Source organism: Crocodylus siamensis, chromosome 1, assembly GCF_052110815.1.
Source record: "Crocodylus siamensis isolate JL-2025a chromosome 1, ASM5211081v1, whole genome shotgun sequence".
Taxonomy (NCBI): Eukaryota; Metazoa; Chordata; order Crocodylia; family Crocodylidae; genus Crocodylus; species Crocodylus siamensis.
This window is the reverse complement of record NC_143395.1, coordinates 107,877,532-107,895,466: the sequence shown is the minus strand read 5'-3', so window position 1 is coordinate 107,895,466 and position 17,935 is coordinate 107,877,532. Positions and strand designations below refer to the sequence as shown.

The following is a 17,935-nucleotide window of genomic DNA, read 5'->3' as shown; positions in this document are numbered from 1 at the left end:
AGGTGCAGACAGAGAAGCCAAAGTAGGTATTCCTGCCACTGTGTTGATTAATGGCCCAGGGCTACAAGGTCTATGCTGGATGTCAGAAAAGATTCTTACCCTCTATCCCCACAGAGAACCCCAAGGCCCAGTCTTGATCAGTTCCAATGCACCTTGCACTTTCCTTTATCACAAGTGGGGATTATACATTCTGTGCAATAACGTTTTTTCACACAGACCTTTACACAAGTACAAATAAGCTTTATTTTAAGTTACTCATAAACATATTTCTATTTGTACAAATCACTCTAGTAACTAGCTCAAAGGATATCTGAAGGATACAAAAATGTGGTGAAATACTCTGCTTTTTCCTAATGCTAGCTAATCCAATAGTCATGTTTATGGGTGCAATTCATCTGTGTTGTACTTTGTCCAAGATGGTTGCTGTTATTATTGAGTTAGCACTGCCACTAAGGCCAGACATTATACTTTTACCAGTATAAGTGATCAGAAACCAGTCTATACCCATAATAGAATAGAAGTTTAGCACATATAGGCTGGTTTAAAAATGGCAGAACCAGTCTAAGATTTGGCAGAACCCAGTCTAAGATTCACCAAAGAGCAAATGTGTGTTCTGTTCGTAAGTGAAAGTGCATAATACTGTGTGTCAAAGGGTAGCTTCTGAAATATTTAACTGAGGCAGAAGCATATTTAAGCCAAGCAGTCATTTATACAGGTTGGTAAAATAAAACATGTATTGACTGAAGCTGAGAAGTCAATGACTGAGCAGTAGAAAATTTTAAGGCATGGTTTAAAAGGTGACAAACACTGTTACTCCTTAATGCTTTTCAATTCAGGGGTCAAAAAAGCAATACTGAACTTACCTGTGAACAGATAGGGCCACATTCTTGGGCATAAAATCTGTGTATTTACAAGCAGAGCTTGAAAAAAGCTTGAGACAGTCTGCTGTATAGCACAGGATCCTAGACTGTCTTGGCCTCTGACTTGCTACATGACATTGTGCAAGTCACATTACTTTTCTGTGTTTCTGTTTCCCTTCCTGTCTGTTTAGCCTGTAAGACCCAGATCTTCAAAAGTATTTAGATGCCAAACTCCAGTTCTCAACAGACTCTTTGGGGTGGGAACTGACAGTGCTTATAAGTATTTGCACATGACTCAGCTCAATGGAGGTCTGATGATGGTCAGGGCCTCTAGGCACTACTACTGTGATGATGGTTAGTATTAGTATTAGACCTGGTAATAGAATCAGACAATTTAGCACCTCAGGAAAGTGAGGTTGTGATATCAGTATTTCTATCCATGAACAGAGTTATATAAAAGTCAACTTCAAAGGCCTTTAAAACACTGGAAACTGAACAAACAATTGATCTCCAGGGGACAGCAAGGATTACCAAAGATTCTCCCTCTGTAGGTAAGCAGGCAGTACTTGACTGTTTATGACCTTCCATGATCTGTATGTGCATTGGCACATGCTACCAACCTAAAGATAATAATAATTTAATCAGTTTAGACGTATCATTTCTACATCCCATGTCCTTTTAGATACATTGCTCCTATTCAGAACTTGATGTACTGGTACATGTCTTTTTGGTTCCAGAGGTCTCTCTTCCCAAACTGCCGTATACTATACCAAACCCATGGTGTGATAAGCAGACCCACTTCAGCATTTAGGGTCTGATCTAAAACCCAGTGAAGTCAATAGGATCCTTTGCATTGACCTCAGTGGGGTTGGGATCAGACTTTCTAATTATAATGACAAAATATAGGAGTGGCACTTCCTGAATTGTTAATTCTTTGTATAAATGCAAGCAGTTGAGAACAAGGCAGTTAAATATATTACTCTAATTCACCTATTCACATAGTAAGTTCACAATGAAAATAAATTATATGAAGGGTGGAAACAATTTAGATTTTAAGAATTATTTTCACTTTAATAAGCTAGGGAATTTGGATTTGTTATTTCTTAATTGTGATTTGTTTTTCCTGAGAGTTTTTAAACAGTACACCGTGTCATCATTACCATGCCTGATATAGGGTTTTCAGTTAGTGGTGTTATTTCAAGATGATTTAGACAGTATGTGGAAAAAATCTGCATTGTGTGTTTGAGACCTTTAAGTAACTGATTTCAGACAATTCCATTTTGGGATTTTTTTCTCAAATTTCAGGTGCTTTCTCACTGCCCTCTCTCTGAGTCTTTTACAACTATGTAAATGAGTGTGACACACCACTAAGTAGGAATGACCGTGTTTTCCACTTTAAATAAGTGTAAATGGTTAGACAAGGTATAACACAGTGTAGCAGCCCAGTGTCCTTGGGAATGACCACCAAATTGCAAATTAGTCACTATCATGGCATTGCTTCCATACACCTTTCTGTGGGAAGTATTCAGGGGATGACACCACAACCTGTTTGCCACAGGTATCTCTAGTGATAGTAACCATAACTGAATGGAAACGGGCACTTCCCAGTATGGACATGTCAGTTCTGGACGACCTCTACTACATTTTTAGTCACTGATTCTTTCTGTTAGGAGGAATTTAGCCCTGAGGAAACGCCTCTGACTGCTACTGTTTCCTGGCCACTTGCTACTTTTCCTGTGTAGTTGCATGTTAAACATGATGACTTGCTCTATAGAAGCCATGTGTTGTCATAATGTAACATCATTAAACAAAGTGTTTAGAGCAGTTTTAGCAGAGCCAGAACATGAACAACAAAACCCGCCAATTACAGTGTCATTTTGTGTAGTTGTTAAGGTTTCAAATGTCTCCAACTTTCTCTGGTAGGCCATATTGAGCATGTCACAGAGAACATCTGAGATAACGATTTGCTAGGCGATGTGCAGTTCTCGCCCCTTTTTTTTAATATCAGAGAAGAAAGAGTTCTTTATAATAATTTGGCTCAAATGTCTACACACATTGCTCCAGCGTCTGTAGCAGCATGTGTTTCTAGGATTGTTCTGGAAGAGAAAATGCAGAAACAGCAGGGAGCAGAAGATAAACAGGCAATTCGTGACTCATTAAAACAAGCATTGGTAGCCAACATTGTGGAGTGTGTGAAGGCCCCAGATCCAACTCGCCTATAAACTTTTTTTACCAGCTGGACTTAGCATCTGTCAGAGTTTGGAAGGAGAGATAATCTGGTACAAATGATTTCAGTGTGTCGCATTTATTAACCTGCCACCTTACATAACACTGCTGATTGGGAACTCAGGGAACTGTTTGAACAATGACACAGCTTATTGTCGGAATGTTACAACTTCGCTATTAAGGATATCTTTTTAAAAAAATTATAATGAAGCAAACTTCCGAAGCAGCACAGTTTTGAGATCTGTACGTGCCAGAACAAGATTTGGAGCTGGGCTTTTTTCCTAGCTTTCTGTCCTTCACATCAGTTCACATACATGGAAACTTTTTTGATGAGTTAGCACATTCAGTGTTTCCAGTTAGGACCCCACTTACCTTCCTCCCCCAGCTGCCAGATAAGGAACATGGTGTAATGCAGGAGCATGTCTGCTTCCAATAGCTTGTTGTGGATATTACACCAGATTTGACATTACATATAAAAATGAAAATGATCTTTGTTTTCAAAATGTTTTAGAGAATTTCATGTGTGTAGCTTTCTCTTAATGCAGTTTGCATCACAGAGAGTATGATTCTAGTTAATGAAGGTAGAAAAACTGCCCTTGGCTTCAGAAGGAAAAGGACTGCACTCTAACATTTTAAAGGACATACTGTCTGGATAAAAGGAGAAACATACTGCAAATAATGTATAATGTGTATATATATATGACATCCACTTAGTTTTGAGCTGTTTTCACCTCATTGTACACTTGCTAGGGTTACTCAATGAAAAGAAAAAACACAAAGCAGTGTTTTGCTTCTTTTCCAGATTAGATGCCAGTAATTTCAAATTAATAGCACTGTTTACTCTCTAGTACAAAATTTGCACATATTAACTTATAAAATATGAATAAGCTGGTTTCCTGTAACAAAATACAAGGTTGCCATTTCAAAAATAAAAACTGCAGAGACTTCGGGAGGCAAAAAAAAAAGCCAGGCTAAGGAATACCTCACATTTCATTATGGGTAGCCCATTATTTGTAGTTTTGAAACTTTATTGGTCCCCAATCTAATCTTTTCTGAGTATAAAAACATTAACATATGGTTTAACACAGCACAGGGCTGGAAAGTCCGTATCCCAAATGCACATTGTATGCAGGGTGACATTCACACTAAATATCATCCCATAGGGTCTGTACTCCATTTTACCTGGGATTGGAGAGCCATGAAATCTCTGGAAAAGTTGTTCATGAGTCTGAACCAAATGGTGCACAGTGTACTGAGATACTAACAGTGTATGCTGCTGCCAAAGGTTGTGGCTCAAATGTCTCTCTAAGTAACATTAAAAATCTGCTGCTTCATGCCTATGAATTTCAATATTTATAGTGTTCAATAAAATGGTCCACTGTCAGAGAGAGATGTGCCACTGTGCGCTCTCTGAGCAGATGGGCTGCAATATGGCACATTTACATGGACCAGCTGTGGAGTGCAGAAATGAATGCTGGTCATAGGCAGGGTACAGGCACCACATCTGGAATGCTAACAGACTGGCCTCTGTATCCATTGTAAAGTTTCCTTCAGCAGGATGAGCTCTGATTTAAAGCTGCTCACCAGTGTACCTTAAACTGCATCAAGAGTCCTCATTAACACAAGAGACTACAGTGAGGTTTAGGGCCTGGAGCTTCTCTGCTGGGCATCTGTTAGAATCCGAGGATGGTACTCTGTAGTCTATCTAGAGACACCCCAGGGAGAGATTCTCTTATGTGCGATGTTATAGTCTAAATCTAACAATTTTTTTTATTCTCTCCTGCACACTGTTATTTCTACACTTAACATTTTCTGGTAAACACAGAAAACAAGCTCACCCCTCCTCCCCTACTCATAGGGAGAACCAGGCACTCTGCTCAAATGCTGATATTTTAACAGTTATTTATTTTTTAAGCAAATGCTGTAGAACTGATTAATAATGAAAACACATTATATGGATTTGCATTGTAGAAATCTTTTTTTACAATGCCTTTTGGCCACCCCATTTTGGTGTGTAGGCCTGATGCCCATTTACATGGAGGCCAATTTTCATCCCTTTGTGAGCAAAATCCTGACTCCTTCACAGTCAATGGCAAAATCATCACTATTTCAGTATAGCAGACTTCTGCTCTAGCTGTGTAGACATGTAAAGTAGGTTTAAGTATGATTAATTTACATTGAGTAAAAAGAGGTAGTTTCCCTAGTAGCCTGAAGTGATGCAGACAGCAGGGCAGACTGGCCTTTTAGGTGTCCTCCTTTTACCTTTACTCTCTTTGTAAGCCCCCTTCCTACTGCCAGCATGGCCCAATATGGCTTCATATAGTAAACAGAATCAGTCCATATGTGTTTAAAGAAAAAGATCAAGAAAATATCTACAACCCAACAAGAGAATTATTTAAATAAATCTGTCTCCAGTAGGTCAGATTTGGCTCCAGATATTTCTAAGGTAGTTAAATCAGAATAAAAATATTATTAAGGAATGTATTTCCCTTAAAATGTTGGTTGGTTAAACATACTTATCTCTCAAATCAAATATATTTTCTCATACTGCCTTCCTGAAGCAGGCATTTTAAATACTGAAACAGGTGCTGTCCAATGCAGACCTTGTTTGTTACTTCTTAATAAAACCCCTGAATTTCAAGGCCGGGGAGGAGGGGGGAGAGCACTCAAGCTTAATTACATTAATAACCAAGACCCTGGGACTGACATTTTCAAAGCTTTCTAGAGTGTTCTTGGATTTTCCTGGTTATAAATCCTGGTGCTTCTTAAAAATCACATAAGTTTAGAACATGTTTTTCCCCCAGAACTGGCGTGACTTACAAATGCAAATGGGAAGATGCATTGCCCAATTTATGATTGCTTTTGTCATCTTGCCCAAAAGTAACACATGACAAGGACTAATAACATGCAATCTTAAAATGTACAATAGCCCAGTTACAGAGGTCTGAAGAATGCCATTGTCTGTGTGCAGTATCCTTTGACTCCTTCCATAGGAACCTTTAGTATTATGAAGCCAAAATATGGTAATGAAGCCTATTGTTGATACCCATTCATGGCATACTCAGTAAGACTCCACAAGGATAGAATATGAATGCATATCAAAAATTAGTACCTGAAAAGCAGCTACATAAATGTGAGTCCAATTCTGCTGTATGTTAAATTAATCATAAAGCACCCACTGTCTTTTAGTGGAAACAAATCCGAATTCTTTTTAGATTAACCATTTAGAGTGCCTATGAGTTCAGTGCATACAGTATTGAGCAAATCAGATCAGCGATAATGCACAAATGCTGTGTGATACATACTGGTCTTACAGGCAAACACAGTATTTTACAGTCCTGGCCAAAATTGTTGGCAGGTCCAAGGGAACTTCCTGCTGTAAAAGAAACATCCATAGCATTCTTTTGTTGGTAACAGGTGATGGCAAAGAACAAGATATGCTTGGACCCCCAAGGCTCTGAGCCTTCCAGGCTGCCAAGTACCCGCACATGCCGCTGACATCAGTGAGTGCAGCGGGTAATCAGCGCTACCCAGGACTACAGTGTAGTAGTTAGTAGGGCTGTGCAACGCTTCAGGTGCTGATTTGATTCAGAGGAGATTCAGCCCAATACGGCAGCCAAATCTCCAAATCCAAATCGAATCAGGGGACCAATTAAAAGGTCCGAATAAATTTGAAGGTGTCTGAAGGGATTTGGAAAAGATTTGGAGAGCTTCTGTGATTCAGGCAGTCCATTGGCTGCAGCAGGGACCTAGACCTGGACTCCATGCTGGTAAGTAGGGGGTGGGGGAGGGGAGGCTGGAGGACAGTGGAGGGGACCATGGGGGGACCCCTGCCTGGCCCCATCCTCTGCCTGCTCTCTCAGCCCCCCTGAGGATAATAGCACTGGTCTACCTCATGGGAGGGGCATTATAGGGATATACCACTCTTACTATAATGGTTCCTGTAAGGACCCCTCAAAGAGAAGAAAGATTCAGTCCCTTGCACAATTGAATGCTGAATGCTAAAGCAATTGCTGCATAAAATGAAACTCCTATCTTATCTGTTGTTTTAACACTTCTATTCTGTAAGGATAGTTTACATTCTACCAGGTGAGAATGTGTCATTTACCTTCATGTGAATACAGTCCCCTGTCCAGGTCAAAGCATATGGTCAACAGAGTATATTCAAAGTAATATTGAGCCAATATGGAACAAGCAATACCACATGGGTTTCTTAACTTGCGCTGGTTCCCTTATTTCAAATGTGACAGATGTAGCCTTTAACATCACAAATAAATCCAACACTGGGTGTCCATCAGGCAAGCAGTGTTCCAGTGCAGTTGTCTGGCTCAACATGTGCTTGTCATGGACTGCTGCACACACAAGTTTTCCCATCTTGTAAAGGGCACTTTGACCACATCATTCCTGACAAGGGACAAGTCTATTTACATCCAACTTAATTTCAGAAACTTGTAGACAGCAGATATTCCTTTTAATACAAGGTTCAAATATTGCCTAGTCTGCTCCCAAATGTTAGTTTGCCATTTTATTGTCCGCTGCTGTGTACCTTAATTTATTAATTTGCTTTAATAATTGTAAACAATTTGTAAACAATTTGAGGGAGTCACACAAGGAATCAAACCTGTTAGCGTCCATAGGACTTCTTTCACTAGCAGGCCAGAATGCATAAGAAGCACCAGTTTATGTTAGAAACAGTCATTTTTTTAAAGACAAGTAGCATTTAAAGAGAAAGAAATATATTCTCTGTAACTGCATTTTATTTGAGGGAACAAAAGCTTCCAGTGAAAGATATGATATGGATCTCAACACCTAAGACAAGATTTTCTTCTGTATCCAACTGACCTTGTGGTATGTGTCATGGATTTCCAGTCATCTCCCTGACCAAAATCCCAGGCTAAGGTTATTGCATCCCACAGACTGTTCTAAGCTACACTTCTTGGTTATGGTCCCTAAGGGACCATCTTCCAGTTGGTGATGGCCAGAATGCGTTGTACTCCAACCATAACCGCCAACCTTCCCCCTTCTGAAAGACTCCTCCCTCTCCCTCATGAATGTCCTGCATCTAAAACAGTGGCAAAAGCAGCATAGGTCCATTCATCTCTGCATCAGCTGGGGATTGTTTCAGGCTAAAGAAATACACAGTCATGTGACCAGACACTGGAATAGACTCCCAGTGGGGGTGTTGCAGGCACCTACCCTAAAGATATTCAAAAGGAGACTGGACACACACCTTGCTGGGGTTATTTGACCCCAGCAGTCTTTCCTGCCCAATGTGGGGCTGGACCCGATGATGTCATGAGGTCCCTTCCAGACCTAAACTTCTGTGAGTCTGTGAATAGCAAGACTGATCTCTGATGTCTTTTGCATAGAAGAAGGAGCAGAAGGACCAACATGGGTGGGGAGGAGAGGGTGAGTATATGGGAATAAAGTCCTTTCAAAATATAAAAGAATAAAAGAATAGCACCTTCATGCATAGTTGATCTGTTTCCTATGTCATACAGGAATGTATAGGAACTGGATATTATTACTTTAAATGGTTAATATACCCCTACTGATTTTACTTGTTTGGGGGTCAGGGGTTATGTTTTTTAATCCCTCGTAACACTGAAGAGCTCATATAGCAAGCTCAATTTTGTTTTGGCTTGTGCATCAGCAGACATGTTAATGAAGTGTATATCTATGGCATAGCAATGGGCTCACCACAGAGGCAGTAAGCCCTGTCCACCTGCTCCTGCTTTGTGACTGTTACCCCAGAAACAAAGCAAGAAGGATTGCCATGGTTAGGGGTGAAGGACACCCATGGGACCATGTGAAAGACCTAGATTTCCAGCATGCTCAAGAGCAGTGGTGTGGGGGTGCCCTTATGGCATCCATTTCCAGGGCTGGTCCACTAAAAGCAGAGCAGCTGCTTGGTGGCACAACTAAGCTGTCTGCTGTGGCAGTGTCAATGGACCCTAAATTTTTTTTGCAGCCTTCCTTTTCAGTAATGTAGGCTAGAAAATCCTGTTTGACTTGCATATTCCAAGGTAATTTTGCAGGAGGAAATAAAAACAGTGCCAAATACACTTGATCTGGGATCAGTTGGAAGTAAAATCACAGAACTCTGGCCATGAATACAAGGTCACTTTTCAGAGTAGAATGTGACCACTGACAGACCACACCAGTACCTCTCGCTGGTGCACAGAGGAAAAAAAGCTCACCTTCTTGCAAACAGAGCTCATAGATTTTCATTGGTGGTTGTCTGCAGCCCTGGCATTGAGGCAAACAGTTGTGGGATCCAGGTTTTAGTTGCAAGATCACATGCAGAAGGCAGAGGTGTCACAGAACTAGCCTGAAGAAAGAGAACAAGGAGGGCCAGTGTCTGTAGGGGAGCAGCGGGACCATGAGCAACAAGACAGAAGTGGAGCTTGATCCATATGTCTGTTCTGCACTTGCTGCTGTGCATAATCCTGCTGCACTAGTTTCATAGCTTTTAAGGCCAGAAGGGACCATTATATCATCTAGTCATCAGCACTGGCTTGTGCTGCCGGGACAGCAGATGGCTAAGATGTAGATAAAGCTGGTCAGGAAACCAAATTCCTGTTCTGCAGTAACAGGGAGGGTTTGGAAATGTTTCATTCTGATTTGGGATGAAAGCTCAGCCTCCAGCTCTTTCACAGGCTGACACCCTGCAATATTTTGTTTCACAGACACTATAGCACAGTCTTTCTGAAATGAAATATCCTTCCTGGGATCCCTGGCAGCTGCTGGTCAGTTCCGTGCCTGCTACAGTGATGGACGGTCATGACATTGAATGATAATGAATCGTGACATTTTTGGCAAGCAACTGTTAAAGCTTGCAGGATTCCTGCCCCAAAATGCTGTCCTAGTTCAGAGGATGCAACTGGCATCCTGGGCTGCCTTACCCTTGGAGCAGGTAGGCCCAACAGTACCAAGAGTTGGAAAACTGGGACAGCCAGCTTGCTATAGGTATGGAAGTCCTGGAGAACCCATCCTCAGGCAGGTCTTATGGTGAAGCTGCCCTGGAGCTAGGGATCCTAACAGACTGGCCCAGGAATTCTGGGCTTCTAGAAGCCCTCAGACTGCTCCGCAAGTCTAGTGCTGCCCAGCCCTCTAAGTTTTTGGCTCCAGGGCAGAATGCCTGCAAACCCAAAAGACACTAACTAGAGTCTAAGCTACCAAAGCCATCAGCCTTCCTCATCTATGCTAGGGTGTTTGGCAGCCATACCAGAGCTGAGACACAGGTCTCCTGGCGTTTCTGGGCTCTTACCTCCATGGCAGGAAACCTAGAAGCTTTGAAACTTAAAGATGTTTGCGTGCTTCCAACTCTGATGCAGCTCTCAGTAAGCCCTTGCAGCATGGGCAACTGGTGCCTCCCAAGTCTGGGGGGGCACCAAATTGCTGACTGGGGGGAGCAGCGGCCGATCACTGAGTCCAGAACCACCAGCAGCAAAGCCAGAAGTGCACTTCTGCTGGCACTTCTGGTTTTGGGGCTGGCACTTTCAGGGGGGTGCATGGCCAATCTCAGATGGTGCACATGCACCTGCATGCACCTCCTATGAGTCACCAGTGCCTTTCAGTATGATGCCAAGGAAGTGGAAAGGTGAGCCATCAGGGAACCAGGAAGTTTTATGATAAAAATGTCCCTGGCAGACTAGTTTGAAACCTGTCTTTATTCTGTCAGATAAATTCATCCAAATCAATACAGTTTCATGACAGGCTGAGCTTTTGATAATATGGCATTTTCTAACTTACAAATATGTTGGCAGGAAATGTCTGACTTTGAGATTTGAGACCATGAAAATGTGTCAGATTTCCTGGATACCTAGGTAGGGCTGTGAAGTTCTCTCTGAGTTATTACTCAGATTGCAGCTAATACTCATAGTTTTTATTGGCATGCCTGGTATTTTTCACTTTTTTTTTTAATAAGAATGGTTTACAGCATAGAAGCCAAGTTGTACAGATGACATAAAGTTCACTCCATGGTTAACATGGAGCTTAATTCTTTGTAAAAGTTATTTCTTTAGGGCCAGTGAAGAATGGCAGTCTAAACACATGCAAGTTCAGAGACAGTACTATCCTCCCCAATGCTGTCCCACCAAAAGGCCCTAAACCAGGGACTGAATGGAGCTGTGGAATCCTTGAAAACATCTTGCAGCCCTTAAATCATTGACTTCCCCAGTATCCAAGATATTGTTCTGTGCCACTACTTTGAAAAAAAGCCTTAGTCTCTCCTCTGCCCTTGTCACAATAAACACACCTTTACCTATCTTTATTTCCACAGAGGCTAGAGTGTTGGCTCCTCTGAGTACAACAGCCAGCAGCAGCCACAGTTAGCAGTCATTTTGATTTGACATTCTGGTTTGCAGCTGCTGGATAATTTGAAAAGAACTGATATAGCAAAGAACTGATGGAACAAAATCAGTTCTTAAAAAGAAAACTCAGGACATTAAAGGTTGTACCATATAAATTCTATTAGATAACACTTGCCAACATTGTACTTTAAATCCTACTGTAGATAACATGCACTACCCTAACATACATTAGCTAACATTGTTTAAAGGTCTTAGGTACACAGTCTTAATCACAACCTAAGCTAGTTGACTAAAAAGTCTAGGTAAGAGCCTCACACAGCAAGCTGGAGCCAAAGGCATCTGCAGAACCAGACCTAAATTCCCTGCACTTTAATTTCAGGATAACATTTCCTCTGCTACCTAATGCCAGATCCTTCCAGGGTTCATAAATCTTTCTTTCTGTCACAGAGGCTGAAAAGTGAATCAGTACCTCACTACCATAGTCCTACAAGGACAGTCAGAAGGTTCCTGTGCACTTATAAATTTGTACCAGTCTCTGAATTTATCTTAGAGATGGAAATGAATAATATAATACAGTAAATACTCACTGGGGAAAATCCAAACAGATCATCATTCATGTGTTAATTTTTTCCTAATATCTATCATGCGACTACTTACAGACTGAGAAGACTTTGCATAGCAGTAAAGCTGTCTCCACCCAGTAAAATGAAAAGAGGGAGTGTGAGGCAAAGAGGGTATTAGCATTTAATTTCATCTCATGAAGACAGAACATTAAAAAGCAATTTGGTAACTCACTAATAGGGAAGAAAAGTAAAGCCTTAGTCTTTTTTAGATGTAGCTTTTTTAAGAATCCCCTTAAGAGGGCTCAGTAGGGTGTGTCAATATTGCTCCCCATGGAAATCATATGGTTTGCCTATGCAGACAGTGAATTGTTTTGTGGCTGTGAAATATTGTGTGTTGCCCTGTGAGCAGTGGAGCCAGTGGATCGAGGAACCGTTGTTGAGACTGACAGTTACATTGTGCCACTGAATAGTGAAACGGCAGAATCAAAAACTCAAGTGGACCCAGACAGAATGTCCTGACCTTTAAGAAAAAGGCTGATTGGATATGGTATAAGCTCCCCTTCATCTTTCACCATAATCCATTACACCTTTCTTAGCAAACTCTCATAATTTATGTAGGCTCATAGATAGGTTTCCCATAGATATTTTACATGCTTATCATTAAATCCCTCCCCTACAACTTATTTGTTTATATATAATTCATTTGTTCTTGTAAAACTGCAGCTATTTACACTGATGCATATACAGTGCCCAGCTCATTTAAGCAATAATTCAGTGCATTATAATGTGAAAAGCCAATAGTGATAAACTTGTACTAATCTAATCAGAGGACTTTTTCTGTAGTGCAAAAATATATATACACATAGACATCATAGAAGAGCATGCAGTGGGAAAATAACCAAGGCGAGCTACATATAAGCCATCAATATTGTTATATTATATCCCATATTTTGCATTTGTCTGAACAAGACTATAAAATATTTTATGTCTGTAATAGGCTACATACAATGCCATTTTAAAAAGGGAAAATACAGCAGTATTATTGAACTACACTGAAAGTCCAACTTCACCTTTGGTAGGTGCTGTGAAAACAAAAAGAAAAAAATCATTTTATTTCCATTTTTCATAATCTATTTTCCCCACTTTGAATGTATTAGTAAGTAATTAATATGTGTTTATATAGTGACATATATTAGACTAAGCTCCAAAAATATAGTATGGAGAGACTTTGATCATTTCCCATTTTTTTAATTTTATTTATCTTATGGGGTTTTTTCTTTTTGCCTGACAATATGCCCTGATCTTGGCAGTCAGTGAAATAATACTGATTTATACCAGCTCAGGGTCTGGTCTGTTGAGTATAAAAGCTCTAGAGGAAAGACCACATTAAACAGAAGCTGCTATACAAGTATCTTTAGAATTCAGTTATATCTAATTCCAGTGACACTTACATGAATGACTAAAACTCTAGAATCACTCCTTTTTTAAACTGCAGTATATTATAACATAAGTCATGACACAGTAGAAGTAGCCTAGCACAGTCATGCATGGCAATAAAGGAAGGAAAAGTTTAGAGATGTGTACACAATCTACTACAAAATTAGACATGCATGAAAGCTCAGTTCATTTTTTTAAGCTAACAAACAGGAACTTTAATGCAGTGCCCAAACTATTACAGATAAAATCTCTGTTAGCCCTGGGTTGACTTTCTCTGAGCAGCCTGCATAGAGCTGTTTTTTATCTGTGATGTTTTCCCCTTTTGCTGAGAGCTGAATAAAACATAAATGGTATTGTCAAATGCATATTCCTGCTTAGAAAGACCCTGATTTGTGCACATATTGTGGCTTTTAAAAGACTGTCTGGGTGCCCCTTTTGCACAACGCACTCCTCTTCGTAAGTTAATGACCTTAACTTCTGTCATTTTTGATCATGGAAGACTTTACACAGGCCATCTGGTGGGTTTGTAACACAGCATTTTTGTTAACTGCTAGAACATCAAGTTTCCATTTCCATTTCCATAACAAGTATGTGTATATATTTATATGTATAATTGTGCATATATGTGTGCATGCATGTGTGTGTGTGGGTGTGTTTGTGTAGGTAGATATAGTCACATACATATTCATCTTGTGCAGTGCCTGAACTTTTCCAGCTCACAGTCAATGAAACTGTACTTCAGCTTCTGACAAGTCTGAATGTGGCACTGGTATTTCTTGCAACCCTGTTCTGCAAGAGGCAAGAATCTTCAAACGCAATTAGCATTCTAAAGAATAGGTTCAGTTTTGTGGTCCATTAAAGTCAGCTAAATTGATGCACTGCATGTCTTTATTTCAAAAATAAAGCTGAACAATTAAAGCCCATGTCTCTTTGCTCAGCTTTTGATTCTTCACAAAGCTTTCCCACTTGCTGCCTTTGGATGTAATGTTAACAAAGTCAGTTAACATCAAGAGCGGTGATAACAGGCATGGCGGAATTCCTTGTTTTTGCTCAATCAGTCTGTGTTCAAACTATCAGTTTGATTTATTTGTCCACACTGACCCTTATTCACCACTTAATTATCCTCGTATAATGTTTCAAGAGCCTCCTGACACAAGGAGAAAGACAATTGCCGATGTTCTGTGAAACAACTGTTGACCTGATGGCCAAAATGATGACTGTGGGTCGAAGGTTGTTCTCCTTTTGAAGAGTCCACTCCATTCTTGAGGGCTCTGGCTGGAGCCACTTATCCTGGGTGCTACTCACAGCCTGGTCAGTCTACTAATCAAATCCTTAAACTGTAACTCAGGTCATTGCAACTGGACCGTTAGGGCATGTAGCTCTGCCAGCTGTCCAGATAATTGATTTGTATAAATTAAACAATTTGGGGGTTTTTTTTAAGCTTTGGACTTGATTCTGATTTCATTTATACTAGAGCAAGTGCTTGGAATTAAATGGATTTGCATCTGATTTCAACCTGCATAAGTGAACAGCTTAAACCCAGTTGTTCAAGCTTACTTTATACCCATACAAATGCCCAACACTGTCTTCCACTAAATGTTTGTAAAGCTTCATAGAAATTAAGCTGGTGCTGGTCTCTGGTAGCTACAGCAAAAAAACTTTTAAAGTTTCCAGTGTTTATACTTTGTCCCATGCCAGAGGTATCACAAAATGATCCACATTCATCCAGGAGAGTTTTTTCTGATTCTCCAAACTGGAACCTCTGAATGGCATTCCTCTTCACTGAGTTTCAACAAACCTGAATAATCAGCTAATAAATTTATTCTGACAGCACACTGGCATCTAATGAAATTAAGGGAGGCCTGATCCTCACCCTAGTGAAGCAAAGGGACCTGTGCTCCAAGAGTTGGGATTGGATCAACTAATACAATATGTAAGTTAGGTTTTCTATACATTTTGAATTTGGTTTGGCAAGTTTTGTACATATTTCACTTGACTGCTTGTCAGGAGTATTACACAGGGAAAGAATATGGCCCATGTTTTCAAGCAACAAGCATGTAACTATGTGTTGCCAGGGTGTTAGTGCAGTTTTTAAAATATTTTCCTTTCTCAGGTGGGTTTCAGTGAATTTGGATTCCCCAGTCCTACCAGAAATGATGGGCCAGTAATAAAGCACACTCAGGTCCCGAATCTGCAGTAGTGCCAAGCATCCCCAAAGGGGGCTCATTCAGCCTGGGGAGTCTCATCTCATTCCAGGTGGATCCTTCAGTGGCACAGAGGCCGTGGAGTGGCTCTTGCAGCATCCCTTAGTCTACTCACAGCAATTTGGATTTTGGATGTAGTCTGTGAAGCAAAGAGTTAACGAAGTTTCCTTCTGCCCCAGTGATACTTGTCTGTCTGCCTTTTCAGTCCTTTGGGATAACTATCAACTAACATCCTAAAAAGTTCCCCTCAGGTGACACTAAGTTATTCTCAAGAGAACAGCTCAAAGCACAGACATTTCAGGACAGGCCAGTACAGTCCTTAGCTCCGTACTGCATAGTTTCTGCCCCCCCCACCAATTCCAGTGTAAGAGTTGGATATCCACTTATGCAGAAAGGAGATGGCAACCAAGAGAACTTAGGACTCCTATGCCCAATCCTGTGAGGTGGGAAAAAAAACCCCCAAAACATTTCACTGTCAGCTGACAAGGTGAAAAAAGTAGTACTGTCCTTGGAAAACATGAGATACTCACTCTGCCTCATTTCTCCTAAAATGTATGGACATTTCAACATCAAGTAACACCTAAAAAACTCACAAGCACCATGGCTGAAGCATAGATTATTATAGCATTTGTTTTATCTTGATTGCAGACCGAATAAAAGCTCTGATCTAGTCACTGAGAAGGGAAAGAGTCTTGCTGAGTGGGAAAAAATTGAAGTTATGGTGGCGGGAGAGTGCAGAGAGAAAGTGGGATGGGGTGTGAGTGAAGAAGTAAAGGAGAAAGGACCCAGGAAAGTGGTTGAGGAACAGCTGTAGTGATAAACAGCTCTTATGTGCACTGTTTCTGCTAAATTGTTCTGGACACATAACTCATTGCATTTCTTTGACTAGCTATAACCACTCATTACTTTGAAAAAACTGTTCATAACAAAAGAATTACAAGTATTATTTTTCTCTGTGCTACTTTTTGTTTAGCTCTGCTGAAGTGACCGTTCTAGCAGAGATCTTTGGCCTTTTTTTGTTAGTGAAGTGCTGGTGAATGCTGATGAGACAACACTAAGTACAACATTGGGTACTCAAAATTTTCAGGTAATGAGTCCTGGTACTAAACGCATGATCTTCATGAATACTAGGGAGGTCAAAATATGGCTATTTTCTGATACTTAAGGGAGGGCCAAGTGTTTGAATAAATTCCTATCTTTCATTTTGAAAAGAGCATCTAATCATTTATGAGTAGAATGGCTAGACGAGGCAAGTTAAAACCTTGTCTGAAAGATGGAAAATTTATGGCTACAAAGGGCAGTATATATCAAAGACTTTGGCCTAGGCACACCAATAAAGCAATTCACCTACTGGGTGATGTTAGGACAGAGCAAGATGAAAGTAAAGTTAGATCATTTCTTCCCATCACAACAAAAAGGTTGATAAAGAATATACTTGATATCAAACAGAGCTTCCTGCTGTCTCTAGTTACCTGGGAGTTTGGAGCCTGCAGTTTGAATAATGTTTCCTCTATAATAGGGTTGACAGCAGAAGTGTGGAGAGACTGATGGGGCTTCCTGCAGGCTCAGCTTTTGTGGTTCAAACTCATTCTTTATTCTCAGAGTAGAGCAGATAATAAATGTGTAAATAAATGGTTACCAATCTTCTGGCACAGTAAAATAACTAGTTGCTTTCTCGTGGTGCAAAGAATTCAATCATACAGATAGTAAACCACGTGACTGATAATGCCGCACCAGTTTTAATGTTTTATATACTTTGCAGATAGCTCAGGAAAGTCATTTGCATCATTTGAGGTAGACAGAGAATAATGGAAATAAAACTGGATGACCAGGGAAAGCCAGGTGGCCTAAACATTATGATACGGGACAGCTTGATGCATGCAATCGATATCTTTGTCAGTACTGACATATTAGAAAGTTTATTGATATATTATGCACATTGGAAAAATCATTGTTGAAGTGATTTTTTAATAAAAACTATGATTCTTTTATCACAAATAGTAGGATTGCCACTTTATTTCAATGAATACCACACTGATTTAATCACTGCTAATTCTATTCATTACTCAACTTCTGAAAAATATTTCCATCACTCAGCTGTGTAGCAAAACAGAACTACAACAGTTCATTAGAACAGATTCTAACTGGTGCTCTTCCAAGCAACTGTAAACAGTTTAAGCTGTAGGAGTTTCTCTGATTTAAAAGGCAGCTGAAAATAAAGAGCAGTGTTCTGAAAATGTTAGTCTAAAGGCTTACAATTAAGGATTCAGTAATTTTTTTTTTCCCCTTAGAGCATAGACATAAAAAGATCTACTCCTAAATGTTAAGAT

At 40.2% G+C, this 17,935-nt stretch overlaps 1 long non-coding RNA gene across 1 annotated transcript in view; it reads right to left on the bottom strand.

The window, feature by feature from the left end:
- Positions 1 to 11,566: 11,566 nt before the first annotated feature.
- Positions 11,567 to 17,935, bottom strand: part of LOC149873179 (uncharacterized) — a 97,457-nt gene continuing 91,088 nt past the window's right edge. The window contains exon 3 of the long non-coding RNA XR_016441453.1: positions 11,567 to 13,046. This is a non-coding gene — a long non-coding RNA (uncharacterized LOC149873179). The remainder of the gene's footprint in view (positions 13,047 to 17,935) is intronic.